We start from the raw sequence: 17,191 nt of genomic DNA, 5'->3' as shown, positions 1-17,191 counted from the left end.
GTCATCACTGTAGCTTCTAATATTCTAATCTTGATTTGCAGACATATATTCCTAGCCTTCCCAACTTTTTTTAATGGTGAAAAAACATCCTTAGCCTTGGATATTCTACTTTTAACATCTTCACTGATCCCACCATCTTTACTAATAATACTACCAAGGTAAGTGAAGCTGCCCACCTGATCAATCTTTTCATTACCCAACGTCACCTTTTCGTCTTCACTTATTTCTAGCCTTAGTGACTTAGTCTTCTTAACATTAATTTTCGAACCAATTCTAGCACCCTGAACTCGCAAAACCTCTAAAACTTCATTCATTTTGCTCACACTTTCATCTAGGATGCTTAAATCATCAGCATAATCCAAGTCCAGGAGATTTTTTCCTCCCCATTTGATTCCGTGGTCTCCCATTTTGTTTTCTGTGCTCCTTAAAACAAAGTCCATCAAAATAATCCATATAAATGGGGATAGAACACAACCCTGCTTAACTCTTGATTTAATACAAAACCAGCTGCTAACTTCATTTCCTACCTTAACTGCAGCAGTGTTATTCTCGCAGATAGCACTAATCACTTTAATGTATTTGTCTGGTATACCATACAAGGATAAAACCTTTACTAAAGGTCTTCTATCAACAGAATCGAAAGCTTGCTCTTTAATCTTTAAAACTGAGGACCAAAGGTGTTTGAAAACTCAGGCACTTCTCAATTATTAGCCTAAGAGTGAAAATTTGGTCGACACATCCTCTACCTTTTCTAAAACCGCACTATTCTTCTCTTAAAACTTTGTCTGCGGCATCTCTCAGTCTAAAATGTATCATATTACTAAGTAATTTACTACCTACAGAGACCAGATCAAGGCCTCGATAATTACCACACTCACTTTTATCACCTTTCTTGTAAAGTGGCTTAATTAAGGTTTTCCTAAAATCATTAGGTACTTCCCCTTTTTCAAAAATCATATTCATAATCTTCAGTAACTTATTTCTAACCTCAGAGCCACCATATTTAAGAAACTCATTTACCCCCCTATCAGCACCTGAAGCCTTATTGTTTTTTAATCCTTTTAGTACTGTCGCTAATTCCTCTCTACAACACAAATCTTCCTTCATATTCAAGGTATAACAAACTTTTTCATTTTCTTCTATAGCTTTTCCTGCAACTCTACCTTGGTTAAGCAAATTCTCAAAATGTTTGACCCATCTGTCTTTAGTTTTTTTTTTTTCGGTGATTGTAACCCCATTTCTATTTTTAACTGGGCCAAGCTCGGATTGACTACTCCCTCTCAATTTGTTAACATGTCAGTGCAATATTTTCCTGTTATGCCGTCTAGCAGCATCTTCCAGATCCACGCTAATGTTATCGATGGCTTCCACATAACGCTTCCTTTCTTCATTTTTTAAAACTACCTCAACTATTTTTTAAATTCTTTTTGTTTTCATGTCATCTATCCCTCAGATGATGCTGGTACATGCCCTTTGTCCTTTTAATTAAACATAAAGCTTTTTCACTAATATTCTTAGCTGCAGTTCCAGCTTTCTTCCCTAATACACCTTCAGCAACTTCAAAAATTATTTTTCTAAAATTATTCCAACCATCTTCCACATTATTAAAATTTAAACTCTCAAGTTTAGTATTCAACTGTTCTTGGAAAGTTTCTCTCAAATTCTCATCCTGGAGTCTACCAACATCATAACATTCTGGGAGGTAGTTACCCTTCTGAAATTTCAGCTTTAAATTAACCCTAGACACTAATAGATGGTGATCTTTACTTTTAACATCAATAACAGCACCCCCTATATACCCTAGTATCTTGTATTGATCCTGCCAGTCTTCGATTTACTATGACATAATCAATAAGGTTTGCTCTCTTACCATCACGTGAATACCATGTTAACTTATGAGCCATTTTATGACCAAACACCGTATTGGTTATAGCTAGATTTTTATACCTACAAAATTGCAAAAGTCAGTATCCATTACTGTTTTCTTTTCCTACACCAAATTTACCTAGGCTAGGATACCATCTATCCCTGTGTCTACCCACCTGGGCGTTAAAATCTCCCAGTAATAACATCATATTTTTACCTGGGACCCTGTCTATTTGCTCCTGGGACCCTGTCTAGTATCTCCGTCAGTCTGTTCTACAGGGGCGTATACTACTGTAACTGATACCCTGAAATTTTTAGTCATAATATGAGCAATTAGTATTCTATTATTAATACCTTCCCAGCCTAAACAAGACCTAGCAGCTTCCTTATTCATCATGAGCCCTACTCCCTGTCTATGTACCCCATCCTTCCTGCCTGAGTAAACAAATTCTAGATCACCTAATGTCATGGTTCCTACCCCTGGGATATGAGTTTCTGAAACTCCTAATAAATCCAGTTCGAATCGTCTGAATTTGTCAGTCAAAATTTCGATACGATATTCATTTTTTAATGTCGTAACATTCCAAGTTCCAATTTTCATGTTCTTTAAATCATTGAAATTACTTTCGCCTCAGGAAAAGCAATGATCCCAAGTACCAGTGCAGGACGGGGAACGGGGATCAAATATCTTCTCAAGTCTACACCTAAGTGCTTAAGCCGGCTTAGAACCGGACAGCAATAAGTCCCTGGGACCTCAATGAATGGAGGTTTTGAGCAATCCTGGGCCCATCTTGGTCACAACATGGTTTTCAGCACTTGGCGATCAACAAGAGTCGAAATCCTGCACAGACAGTATCAATCCTATTACGCCCATAATAGATAAATTAGCTAGGAAGAGGTTTTTCAGCCCGAAGACGCCCATCAAAACATACCAAGCCTAGAAAAATTGTCCATTAGTCAGAATCCCGTGAAAAATTCAGCCCTTGGAAAATTCTTGTAAGATATGCCCTGGAAGCATACAAGGTTTTCATGGAAGTCCAATGTTTTCAAAATAGACCAAAGATCATATAACAAAAACTCCGGGGCTGACACAACCCCCCAGAGCCCAAGAACAAGTGTTGTAAGTTATATGCCGTGGCATATAAGGTTTTCTATAGATGGGGGAGGGGGGTTAATATAAACTTAGAAGGGGGCTTATTTGATTAAAAATTGAAAGTTCTAGTTCCATATTGAGAGTCAAAAGTGATCCGAAGGCAACTAACCACGCCCCCCCACGCCCTATTTCTCCAGACGAATTTGGTTGAAATTTTGATGTGGCCATTTTGTTCAAAATAGTCCATGTATCATATAACAATGACTTTGGGGTTGAAAAAGCTCCGCAAAGGGGTCAAGGTCTGTAAGCTATTCACTTGGGGTGTGTAAGGTTTTAAGGAAGGTAATGGTAGTATAAATTTTGGAGGGGGCTCATTTGATTGGAGATTGGAAGTTCTATTTTATTTTTTTAAAAGAGTCAGAAGTTATCGAAATCTACCTCTAGTAGGTTCTAGTTACCTTTTTAAGAGTCAAAAGGGACCGGAGAGCAACTACCTCCCTCTGCCCTCTTTTCCCCAAATGTATCCAATCTATTTTTTTAGATAGCCAGTTTGTTCAAAATAGACCTAAGATCATATAACAAAAACTCTGGGGTTGACACAACCCTCCAGAGCCCGGGGGCAATTGTTTTAACTTATGCCCCGGGGGCATATAAGGTTTTAATGGAAGAGGTGGTTTTATAAACTTCGGAGTGGGCTTATTGAATTAGAAACTGGAAGCTCTAGTTCCATTTTAAGAGTCAAAAGTGATCGGAGGGCAAGTAGCCCCTACTCTTCCCCACACCCTTTCCCCTCAAATGAATTCGGTCAAACTTTGGAGATAGCCATTTTGTACAAAACAGTCCAAAGACCATATAACAATGCCGCCAGGGTTGACACAATCTTATAAATTTTGGTGGTTGTATAAACTTCGAAAGAAGCTTATTTGACTGAATATTGAAAATTATAGTTCCTTTTTGAGAGTTAGAAGTAATCAGAGGGCGGTGACCGAAAATTACTACTAAATAATAAATAAAGCCCAAAACGAATTTAAATGAAATAAAACATCTATAGCAAACAAACATGTAACCGGTACCACATAAATGAATAAATAAATCTTAGAACGAGTAACACTTAAATTGAATATGCAAATCAAGCGTAAAAAAACAATAAATATTTTACTATTAAAGAATAAATAAAACCCAAAACGATCAGAAATAAAAAATAATCATACTAAATAAACATGCAACTGGTACTAATATAAATGAATAAATAAATCTTAGAACCAGTTAAACTTAAATTGAATATGCAAATCAAGCTTAAACCGAATAAAAATCACTACAAACAAGAGTTTGGCTACTTTCCCTTCCCTAGCGGTAAACGTATAAAACCTATTACGTCATTGGCACTTTATTGAAAACCATATGCGCCCTGAACAGTCTTGGAAAGAACTAATGAAACTAAACTAAATATTTGATATATAATGATATTAGTTGCTGAAAGCTCGTCAGCTCAAGATTTTATTTCACTACAATTTTCATTTTACTTTTAATGTTGTAATAAGTACATAAGAACATATTTGTAATATAACTTATTTTCAGTAAAGCGCCAGTGACGCAATAGGCTTATACTTCTACCGTTAGGGAAGGGGGCGGTAGCCAAACTCTTGTTTGTAGTGATTTTTGTTCGATTTAAGCTTGATTTGCATATTCAATTGAAGTTTACTCGCTTTAAGATTTATTTATCCATTTATATTAGTACCTGTTGTATGTTTGTTTCATATGTTTTCTTATTCAATTTCTGTTCGTTTCGGGTTTTATTTATTCTTTAATGGTAAAAGATTTATTGTTTGTTTTGCGCTCGATATGCATATTCAATTTAAGTTTTACTTCTTTTAAGATTTATTTATTTTTGTTCGTTTTGGGTTTCATTTATTCTTTAATAGTAATTGATGGTCATTTTGTGTTTGAATTACTATAGGATTTTATTTCTGTTGATCATAAGTTTAACATGGCCTTTACTTTTCTTTGAAAAACTTCTTTATCAGATTTTTTAAAATTTTATATTGAATAACGCGAGGATTTTTAATTCGTATGTTATAAGGATTTTTTATTCGTATGTAATATAAAGTGGGTCAATGACCCCAAGAGTTGCCCCCCCCAATCACCGTCCCTTTGAAAAAAAAGTAGATATATTACACCTTTCTGAAGTAAAATCATCCAAGGATTTTTAATCAACTTGATTACAGGTGCAATGCCAGCTTTTAGCAGAAGGGTGGGGATGTTGCATTTTGTCGGAATTGGAGTCATTCGACAATTTAAAGTCCTTACGATGGGAGTCAGAATAATGTTTCTTCGCCCCTCCTACCCCTCTAGTTGTAGTTTCTAAGTAGAAAGGTAGGTTTTTTGCATAATAGGGGCAGCGGGTTCAGTTAAAAGTTTTCAATCTATATGAAGAGCATACAGCAGGTCAATATCCTTCTTCCCCTCCCTCATGTTGTTTTAGTAACAAGGATGGCATGGTGAATCTTGTTAAAATCAGGATCTTTCTTGGATTTTCAATTTGTATGATCACAGGTATAAAATTGGTCATTTTATCTTAAACCCCCCTCCCTCATTCGCAAACTTGTTGACTGAAAGATGAGCATGTTGCATATTATTTAAACTAGGATCGTGCAAAGCTCTTCATTTATATGACTGAAAGCGCAAACCGTTGGTATGTCCAACACCCCTCTCCTCTCGTCTCAATTATTATAAGCAGAAAAGTAAGCATATTGCACCCTATCTGATACGAAAAAATCCAAGGATTTTCAATAGGTTAGATTGGAAACACACAGTGGTAGCACTTTCACGGGACTGCACTCAATGGCCTCCCTGTCTCACCTACCATTAGTATTAAGTAGGGAGTTAGTCAAACTCTAGCTTATATGAACTAAGAATGTGTAGGAATTTTCAGTTGGTATGATTATAGGTATGAGGTGGGATCATATCCCCTCCAACACCCCCCCCCCCATTCTCTGACCGTAACCTTCTTAGTAGAAAGTTAGACATATTGAATCTTATTTAAATCGGCTCCAAAAAATATTCCCCGAGCAAAATATACCCCTAAAAGACTTTCCTTTGGAAAAAAATCACCCTAGGAAAGCTCGTCCCTAAGGAAGACTGATCCTTGGAAAACTCGACCCCAGAAAACTTGCCCCTTGAAGACGTCTCTCATGGAAAACTAGTTCTAGCAAAACTCGCCCACGGAAATTTTTTTTTTACAAAAACATTCTTATATGGATGCATCCCTTGATTGAAGAAGTCTCTGTAGTCCTATATAATTCTATTTTAGTAAAAATAAAAATCACAACTGTGGTGTTTTCTCAGGTCAAAATCGTTATGCTACGATAATCAGTTTCTTGTCGGGTGAAACTTCAGTATGCACAAATTTTGAAATTTGTGCATACTGATATGCATACTGCATACACAAATTCAACTATTTATGACCCAACCCCTGCCTCCCTGAAAAAATTTATGTAGACAATCTGAGGTCAAAAGTTTTGGCTACTTGTAAGTAACACTTCCTTTATCAAACAGTTCGTGGTAACGAACTGCAAGTAAGGAGTGACTGAGTCCAATAGTTGCTTAAACTCCGAAAAAAGAAATTTTGATAACAATTAATATATCAAAAGGATTGGCTTTTTATGCTGATTCTAAATAGATTAGCGAAAAAACACGTTTTTTTAAACTGAAAGTAGGGAGCAACATTAAAACCCTGAACGATCAGAAATTATTCCGTATATGAAGGGTAGCCCCCTCCTCAACACCTTGCTCTTTACGCTAAAGCTGTTAACAGGTTAATGAAAAAGCTTCCTATTCTAATTAAACTACCCCTGTGTGTCAGTAGCCGTCCTTAAAAAAACTCGGACAAACAGGCAAACGCTAGCGTAAAGAACACGGTTTTGAGGAGGGTAATACCCTTCATATATGGAATAATTTTTGTTCGTATTCAGTTTCAATCTTGCTCCTTACTTTCAGTTAAAAACCTGTTTTTTAAATTAATTTCTGATTGTTTTTAAAATAATGCCGGTAAATCTGGTTCATCCTCCATGAAATTCCTCCCTCCCCCCGACACGGGAAATTCCTCAGTGGAAATTTCATCCAACGTAAAGTGCCCCCCCTCCGTCATTTTCCCTCCAGACAGTTCCGTCCTCGCTGAAAATCCCCCCGGAAAATCTCCACATGCAAAATTGAGTTGGCAAAGAGAATATAATACAATTAAAAGAATTTCGTAAAGGAGTTATGTAAACCCCCCCCCCCAGTGTAAAATTTTCCCCTGGAAAATTCACCCTCTGGAAATTTCTCTCCCCAAGGAAGATTCTCCCTATGGAAATCCACCACAAGCAGAAAATCCCCCCCTCCCGAAAAATCTCTCTATGCTTTCCAATAGGAAATATTATACGTAAACAATGGGCAAATTTCATAACTTACAGTCCTCGCCCCACGGACTGTGGGGGGTCATTTTACTCCTAAAGACATAGTTGTTTGATTTTTCAACTAAACTGAATAAAATGGTTATCTCAAAATTTTGATCAGATAACTTTGGGAAAAGAATGGGCGTGGGAGGGGGGCCAGTGGCCCTCTAATATTTTTGGTCACTTAAAAAGGGCACTAGAATTTTTAATTTCCTTTCGAATGCACCCTCTTCCGTATTTCTAGGACCATTATTACAATCACCACTGGGAAAAAAAAAATAAAATAAAATAAACACGCATCTGTCTTCTGGCAAAAATAGCAGAATTCCACATTTTTGTATATAGGAGCTTGAAACTTCTAAAATATGGTTCTCTGGTACGTTGAATCTGACGGGGTGATTTATATTGAGATTCCTCAAATTTTAAAGGCTATTTCTCCCCTATCTCAAAAATCAGGCAAATTTTCGCAGGCTCGTAACTTTTGATGGGAAGCACTAAACTTGATAAATCTCATATATTTGGAATCAGTATAACAAGGTGATTCTTTTGATTTATCTATTGATATCAAAATTACCATTTTTAGAGTTTCGGTTACTATTGAGCCGAGTCACTCCTTAGTACAGTTCGTTACCACGAACAGTTAGATAAAATCATTGAGCTTAATTTTACCCATCCAAAGCTATGAGCTGACAAAGTTCACCATATTTTCGAAAAGGAATGAAACACTCCCAAAATGTCAAGTGATTATAATGAACATCATACCATCAGATTCAGCTGATCAGATAATCCTACTATAGAGGTCTGAAGCTCCTATTAAGAACCTGTGGAATTTTGTATTTTTCGCAGAAGAAAGATCACGGATGCTTGTTGATTTGTTCTTGGTATGTTTTATTTTTGTTCAGGGACGATTGTATTAAACTAATAGTTCTAGAAGATCGGGAGAGGGCTCCTTCGAACTGAAATTAAAAGTTCTTGTGCCCTTTTTAAGCGACCAAAAAGATTCTAGAGTGACTAGTTCCCCTTCCATGCCCCCTTTTCCCCAAATGCATCCAATAAGAATTTTGAGATATCCAATTGCTACAGTACTGTCGAAAGGTCCAATTGGCCTCTGAGGCTGATATGACCCCCCCCCCCATAACCCCTAGGGAAAGGGCAGTAAGCTATACAATTTGCTAAATATCTACAAATACTATTGTTATTGGTAAATATTCGGATATTTTTGAAAGAGAGTGAATTTTCTATGGGAGGGGGTTATTTTTTCGCGGATAGAATATTCCAGGGACATTTTACACGGAAGGGTATTTCCTAGCATAATTTGAAAAACGGCTAGAAATCAAATTAAAAAAAAAAAAAAAATTTCAAATGAAAGTAAGGAGCAAGCTTAAAATTTCAAATGAATAGAAATTGTTCCATATATGAGGGAAACTGCTCCTTCCTTTACCCTCGCTCTTTACGCTACAATTTGACTAACTTAGCAAAATAGTTTCTTTCCCAAATATTGTTTTTCACTGCTCTTATAAACTTTTACATTTATAAATAAGAATTATTTCCAAAAGAAAGTAAAGAAGTGACGTTAAATTTGAAATTGGCAGAAATTATCCAATAAGCAAGGGAAAAATTATCCAGTTGCCTCTTTGCTCTTTGGCTCTCTCATTTAGGTATGTTAACTTTGCGCAATAAAATTATATTTTCCCAAATGAAATCCTGACGTGAGCAGCAAAAACTCCCTACCCTAAAGTTTAGCTTTTAAATTTAATTGATACATTTAAAACTATCATTTTCAGTTCAGAGCTACCATTCCAGCAGAAAGAAGCTATCACTCTCTCGTAGGAGGCGCTAATTCACGGAATATAGGGGGGGGGGCAAGCCCGTCTCTATTCTATTTTTAATGAAGATACAAAGAAGGTATTTTTAAAATCTAGGGTGGGGGGTTTTAGTTTTTTAGATCTCTCACTGAAAACACCTAAAAAGGTATTTTCCCTTCTACTACTACTACTGCTAGCAACTCACCGCAGGCCCTAGCCGCCTAAGCCAACACAGCTACGCACACCTCCTCCACTACAATCTATTCAAAGCCTCCCTTTTTACACCCACCCGCGAAGTTCACATTTCCTTTAAATCCTTCTTTGTGACGTACTCCCACCCCAGACGAGGACGACCTGCTTTCCGTTTAGCCCTAGACGGTTGGCCGAAAAGAACAATCTTCGGCAATCTATAATCCTTCATCCGCACGTGCCCTAGCCACCTCAACCTTTTTTTTCATTATAGCACTAGAGAGCGGTATTGAACCACATTTTTCGTATAGCCTATTGTTTGAAATACGGTCAGTCAGCCGGGTACCCAGAACAATCCTTAAGCAATTTCTCTGGAAAACATCGAGCAAATCTTCATCCGCTTTTCGGAGCGCTCATGCTTCAGAGCCATATTTGATCACTGTCATCACTGTAGCTTCTAATATTCTAATCTTGGTTTCCAGACTTATCTTTCTATTCTTCCAAAGTTTTTTTAATTGTGAAAAAACACCCTGAGCCTTTGCTATTCTACTTTTAACATCTTCACTGCTCTCACCATCTTTACTAATAATTAAATAAAAAAAACAAGTTTTTTTTAACTGAAAGTAAGGAGCGACATTAAAACTTAAAACGAACAGAAATTATTCTGTATATGAAAGGGGCTGTCCCCTCCTCCACGCCGCGCTCTTTACGCTAAAGTTTTTTATTGTTTAAAAAAAAATAGAGTTGTGAGAAAGTCAAACATTAGCGTAAAGAGCGAGGCGCTGAGGAGGGGACAGTCCCTTTCATATACGGAATAATTTCTGTTCGTTTTAAGTTTTAGTGTCGCTCCTTAATTTCAGTTAAAAAAACTTGTTTTTTTATTTAATTTTTGAACGTTTTTGAATTAATGCAGGTTTTGATTTTGGCTCACCGTACAAGAATAATTAAAACAAAATTTGCATATTAATGTTACTTTTATTTGGTTAAATGGCTTTCTCGAAACTTGTTTAATTTTATTTACGAATGTTTTTATTAGTAATAAATATACGTAACTTACGAATTAACTTACGTATCGAACTTCTATATTCATATATTTTTAATATGTATATTAGGGGGTTCTTCCCTTAGTCAATACCTTGCTCTTTAAGCTAAAGTTCGAATTTTCTTTCAATTCTTTAAAAATGACCCCTTAATCACAAAGGCCGTTAATTAGAATAAATAGCTCTTATGAAAGTACTAAAAAATGTTTGGCTTAAAGAGCGGGGTATTGACTAGGGGGTGAACCCAATCATATAGCTAATATTTTCTTTTTTTTTCAATTTTTGATGTTGCTCCTTACTTTCAGCTGAAAAACATGTTTTTTTATATTTAATTTCTGATTTTTTTAAATAATGCTGGGAAGACCGGTGCCCTCTTCATAGCAATGTCCCTTCCCCCATGAAAACTTCCTCCATGGAAAGATCCTCCCACATAACCCCCGACCCGACCCCCACTACCAGAAAAAATTCCCCCTTGAAAACGTCTGTATACTTCCCAATAACCAATGCTATGTGTAAACATTGGGTAAAGTTCATAACTTTCAGCCTTCCCCCCGGGGGTTTCGGGGGATTAAGTCATCCTAAAAGACATAGTTATCACATTTTCGACCATACTAAACAAAATGGCTATCTCAAAATTTTGTTCGGGTTAATTTGGAAAAAATTAAGCGCGGGAGGGGGCCTAGTTGCCCTCCATTTTTTTGGTCACTTAAAAAGGGCACTAGAACTTTTAATTTCCGTTCGAATGAGCCCTCTTACGATATTCTGAGACTACTGGATCAATACGATCACCCCTGGAAAAAAAAAAAAAAAACAAAAAAAAAATAAACACGCATCCATGATCTTTCTTCTGGCAAAAAATTGAAAATTCCACATTTTTGTAGATAGGAGCTTGAAAACTCTACAGTAGGGTTCTCTGATACGCTGAATATGATGGTGTGATTTTCATTAAGGTTCTATAACTTTTGGGAAGTCTTTTCCCCTTTTTTCGAAAATAAGCCAAATTTTCTCAGGCACATAACTTTTGATAGGTATGATTAAACTTGATGAAACTTATATATTTGAAATCAAAATTAAAATCTGATTCTTTTGATGTATCTATTGGCATCAAAATTCCGTTTTTTAGACATTCGGTTACCAATAAGCCGGGTCGCTCCTTACTTACAGTTCGTTACCACGAAATGTTTGATGCTACCAAGGTAAGTGAAGCTGCCCACCTGATCGATCTTTTCATTACCTAACGTCACCTTTTCATCTTCACTTATTCCTAGCCTTTGTGACTTAGTCTTTTTAACACTAATTTTCAAACCTATTCTAGCACCCTGAACTCGCAAAATTTCTAAAACTTCATTCATTTTGCTCCCACTTTCATCTAGGATGCTTAAAGCATCAGCATGATCTAAGTCCAGCAGTAAAATCTAGAGGAGAATTATTCCCACCCACATTGGGGCCCTTGTCCCCTCATAATTCTTATTACATGCCTAGTCGACATATATTCCCCCAAATTAAGGTAAGGTAAAAACTTAAAGAACACGGCATTAGACTTCACAGTCCCTTTCGGTGGTGCTGATCTCCGTTAAATGGCCCTTCAGCCAGCAAGTGCATTGGGGACCTGGGGTTCAGTAATCCCGTCCTTTCGCACACCCTCCCTATTTATCTTTCCCAGATTTTTCCAGGTATTTAGAAGTGTGTTGACTCTGTCTAAGCTTATAGAATCATGCGACTGGCCCCCGTTGCAAACCAAATAGCCAGCGATACTAGGACTTAAATCCCCTTAAGGAAAAAGGGGGTTTTTCCGACACTATGACTTAGGACACTAGGACTAGGACGACACTAGGACTTAATCCCCCTTGAACCTCAAGGATAAAGGATTTCGAGTCTAGCATGCCATCCATTCGGCGACATTAAGGGGTTAAGAGATAAGCCTCCCCTGTCCCTTAGATAGATATGAAGGATTCCTTATGAGAATTCTGGCCAAAAATGCACTTTGTGGGCTTCAGGTCTGCCCTGCCTCATAAATATTTGATCGTCCTTACCCCCTAAAGGTAGGTGCACACCTAGGCAATACTTTATAATCTGTAATATTATTACATGAACGGATTATATTAAGCGTTCATTTCATGTGGACTGCATGTATGTTAAGGGATAAATACATCACCAATTGAGAGGGGGTGGTATGGGCTGTGGAACTAAGAGGTCATACTGGTTTTTGACCGTTCTCTACTACTTTAGGGGACTAGAGCTAAGAATTTTCGTTAGAATGAGGTCTGTGTCAAAACTTCACAAACACTGGATCGATACGACCACTCCCCATCCCCCAAAAAAGAAAAACCAACAATAAATAAGAACGCATCGCTGCCATCCTTCTTGGGAAAAATGGAAAATTTTGCATTAAAAAAAAAACTTGAAGTATCCACTTTAGATATTTCATATACATTGAATTGGAAGAAGTAATTTTCTTCAGGGTTTTAACGCTTTATGTGGTAGGGGTATGGGTTTTAACGCTTTAGGTGTTTTTTTTTTTTATCTTCGTTTAAACTTATGCAACTTGTCTTAAGATAATAGGCTCTGACGGGTAAATTTATAATCAATGAATTCTAAATATCTGAAAACATCAATAAAATTTGATTCTGTCCGTTTATTAAATAAAAAAAAAAACTGAAAGTAAGGAGCAACATTAAAACTTAAAATGAACAGAAATTATTACGTATATGAGGGGGATTGCTCCTTCTCAACACTTTGCTCTTTACGCTAAAGTTTTTAGCACTTTCATATAGAAGCTTCTTAGTGTTCTAATTAATCGAACCTTGTGTTTTACGAGTCGTCCTTAAAGGAATGGGACAAAATTCAAACTTTTGCGGAAAGAGAGTTTTAAGTTTTCTTGTCCGTTTTAAGTTTTAATGTTGCTCCTTACTTTCAGTTGAAAAAAAACTGTTTTTTATTTAATTTCTGATCGTTTTTTAAATAATGCCAGAACATCTGGCTCCTCCTTCATGAAAAATCCCTCCTCTCTATGAATATATTCTCTAGACAATTCAATCCTGGTGAAAATTACCCCGGACAATTACCTTTAATATCTCCATACATAAAGTTGAGTCGGCAAAAGGAAAGCAAGACGTAAGAAGAATTTCTAGGAATTTTGACAAATTCCCCCAGTGTAAAATTTCCCTTGAAAAATTCACCCCCTGGAAGCTGCCCTTCCCACGAAAACTCTCCCAGTGGAAAATCCCCCAGAAATAAATTCGTACACCCCGTACAAAAATGTATGCATACTTCCCAATAACAAATACTATACGCAAACAAAGAGCAAATTTTATAACTTAAAGTTATTTTATAACCTTCCTCATGGGCTGTGGGGGTCATGGTATCTCCATAGGCATAGCTATTCGTTTTTCAACTGTCCAGTTATTTTGAGCCTAATTCCGATTGATTCCCGAACTACCTGTTTTATCCCCAAACAAAATGGCTATCTCAAAATTTTTATCAGACGATTTTGAAAAAAAGGGGCGTGGAAGGGGGCCTAGTTGCCATCCGATATTTTTGGTTACTTAAAAGGGGTACTAGAACTTTTAATTTCCGCTTGAGTGAGCCCTTTCCCGATGTTCTAGGACCACTGGACCGATACGATAACCCCTGGGAAAAACAAAAACAAACAGATAAACACACATCCGCGATCTTTCTTCTGGCAAAAAATACATAATTCCACATTTTTGCAGATAGTATATTAAAACCCCCAAAGTAGGGTTCTCTAATGTGCTGAATCTAATGGTGTGATTTTCATTAAGATTCTATGACCTTTAGGGGGTGTTTTCCCCTTTTTCACGAAAATCAGGCAAATTTTCTCAGGCTTGTAGCCTTTAATAGGTAAGACTAAACTTAATGAAATTTGTATATTAGAAATCAGCATAATAAGGTAATTCTTTTGATATATCTATTGGTATCAAATTTCCGTTTTTAGACTTAAAGCTACTATTGAGTCGGGTTGCTCCTTACTTACAGTTCGTTACCACGAACTGTTCGATTTATCGTGTCATCGGTTCTTTAGTCTTTCGCTTTCTATTGACAACGTCTACTCCCTACTTGCCGTTTATTTTTGATCTAAGACAGAGCATTTAATTCCATTTTGACTATTTGTTAAAAATGTATCTAATTCATTTAAAATTTTTGCTTCTTTTAGAAATCCCAAGTCCGGGTTTCAAGTGATTTTCAATATCACAATAATTGCAAAGATAAATTGATTATGCTTTTCTGGTAAAAATATGAGTAGCCCCTGTTTGTAATATCAATAAAACAGAAAAAAGATAGAAAAATTAAATCGGGGAAAAAGAACTGATATACGCCAGAAAATATTTTGTTAAAAACCATCATGCAAAATTTAAACATTTAAAATAGTTATGCCTACAAAACGCGTGACTTGTGTAAAAACTACGAATTTACAGCCTCCTCCTTAGAAGAATGTGTTTAGTTATGCCAAAAACATACCATTTCTTGCTTGTGTCTGCACAAAAATCACAATTTACAACCTAATTTGCAAGTTAAGTTGTTTTTTGTCCGTCGAAGTTCCCACAAGAATGTAAACTTAAATCACATTTCTAGCCAACACTGCTATTCTCTAATTTTTTTTTTTTTTTTTTTTTTTTTTTTTTTTTTTTTTATCTTGGTCAGCGGTCTGTAGCTCTGTAATGGTAACACGGGGAAATTTTTCATAGTATTGTGGAAAGATAAAAAAAAAAATCTCCTGAAGTTTGCGTACTTCTGAGTAATTCTCCATAATTAAAAAACAAAAGCAAAGCTAATTCGTCAAATCCCTGAAAGTAAGCTTCTTAGGGGCAACGAAATATTGGACTCAAGCAGAAAATCAATTAAAAAAAGAAAAAGGAAAATAAAACAAACTAAAGAGCGCAATAAATACTTAAAACTAATAGAAATTATTCCATACAGAATTGCTGCCCCTTTCTGGTTCATTACGATTATCCCTGGAAAAAAAAGTAAACACACCTATGTGATCTTTCCTCTGGCAAAAAATGCAAAATGTTTGTATAATTTTTGTATATATGAGATTGAAACCTCAAAAGTAGGATTCTCTGATATGCTGGATCTGATAGTTTGATTTTCATTAAGATAACTTGATGTTTTAGGGGTGTTTTCCTCTTTTCCCGAAGTTTCGGTTACTATTGAACCGCATCGCCCCTTACTTACAGTTCGTTACCACGAACTGTTCGATCAACTTATATCTTGGAGTGTTTTTTTTTTGTCCTTTTTTTGTCTTGGCCGTAAATAATGGAAGTAAAATAAAATTTCGAACAAGTTCACCGGGGAAAAAAAATGAAATTTTTTAGAATAAAAACATTTGTGACTTTCTGCTCATTTTTAGTGCTTAAACTGACATTTCTTTTCGTCACCATTTTTATTTCAATTCCTTTTTATTCAAAAGTAAAGAAAACACTACTTAAATGTGACTTTTAAACTTAGTATTTACAGCATTTCATTCTTTCTCTTTTCTTTTATTTGGATTGTTTCCAGTTTTGTATCCACTGGCCACAGGGGTTTTGCTTGCCAAATATGCAGCGGCGTATCCTGGGGGTAAATTTTTATACATATTACTTTACTTTGAATTTTTTGTGTACAGGGAGGATTTAAATCTTTGGAACCCCCAAGCCCAAGCATTTAGGTGCCCCTAGGCCCAAGCAGGTTTCTTTTCGTTGAGGTGCAGAGATTTACGGGGAAATCCCCGAAAATTTGGGGATAATGGAAGCCCTGAACAAAAGGCAACTGATGAGTGACGAGCCAAAAATAATGCAAGAGAGAGGTGATACCAAGGTCTCAGCTGTCATTCTTGGGAGACATCTGACAGTTTATAAGCGGCTTTGGAATTCCTGTGTTGTTTTAAAATCCCTTTTCTATGAATAGGCAGCGCAGCAGCAAAGTGCACCTGGCACTTTGAAGATAAATCGCAAGAGTCCAGTTTTTGCTAAGAAAAAAAAAATCGCTCAGTGTTTTTTTTTGCGCCCGTCGGCATTGTGTGTCCATAGGCCTGGGCTTAGGGGACCTATATGTAAATCCTGGCCAGCTTCTGTATTGTTCTCTGTATATTTATTAGTTCTTTTCACGGCAAAGTCTACAATAAAGGGCTATGAAAAATTTTCCTGGTGTTCCGGTTGGTGTGCGAATAAAGGCTACGGCTTTTTCTCAAGGGCTTGGGGGATCAAATTTCTTTATATGCAGGATAATTTCTGTTTATTTTAAACTTTTTCGTCGCCCATTACTTTCTTTTAAAAAGTTATCATTTATTTATGATTAATAAACTTTACATTGAAAGGTCACACAGTCCGAATTTCAACCAGTAAGGAGGCTGCCAACACTCGATTCAATAGGTAAAATTTTCACATCCCTTCGTGCAAAACTTGAAGTTCAACTTTTCGTGTCTCTATTAGCTACATTTTGCTGAAAAGAAGAGAGAAAAAACCAATCCTATCGAGTAAAATACAGATTGAAAAATATCAATCCAACTTTTTACTCTCTGTTTCAGACATTAAGTGCATACGTCTTTAAATTTTCTCAGATGTCTCTTTCATTCCTAGTTCGGGACTTTCTCTCTTCATGGGTAATGATTTTATTGATCGCCATTCTAGCTCAAGTGTTTGCCGTTGCGACGGAAAAGTAACGCGCAGGGAATTCTGGTGCCCTTGCGCTATCCTGTCTATCCTCAGTTCACAATACATGAATATGAGTTCCATATCTTGTAACAAAGTTTCTAAAAATGGGTAC

The sequence above is a fragment of the Artemia sp. Qi Xiang Cuo genome, chromosome 15 (assembly GCF_049724085.1).
Source record: "Artemia sp. Qi Xiang Cuo chromosome 15, ASM4972408v1, whole genome shotgun sequence".
NCBI classification, from domain to species: Eukaryota; Metazoa; Arthropoda; class Branchiopoda; order Anostraca; family Artemiidae; genus Artemia; species Artemia sp. Qi Xiang Cuo.
The sequence above is the reverse complement of the archived record's forward strand: the minus strand, read 5'-3'. Positions refer to the sequence as shown.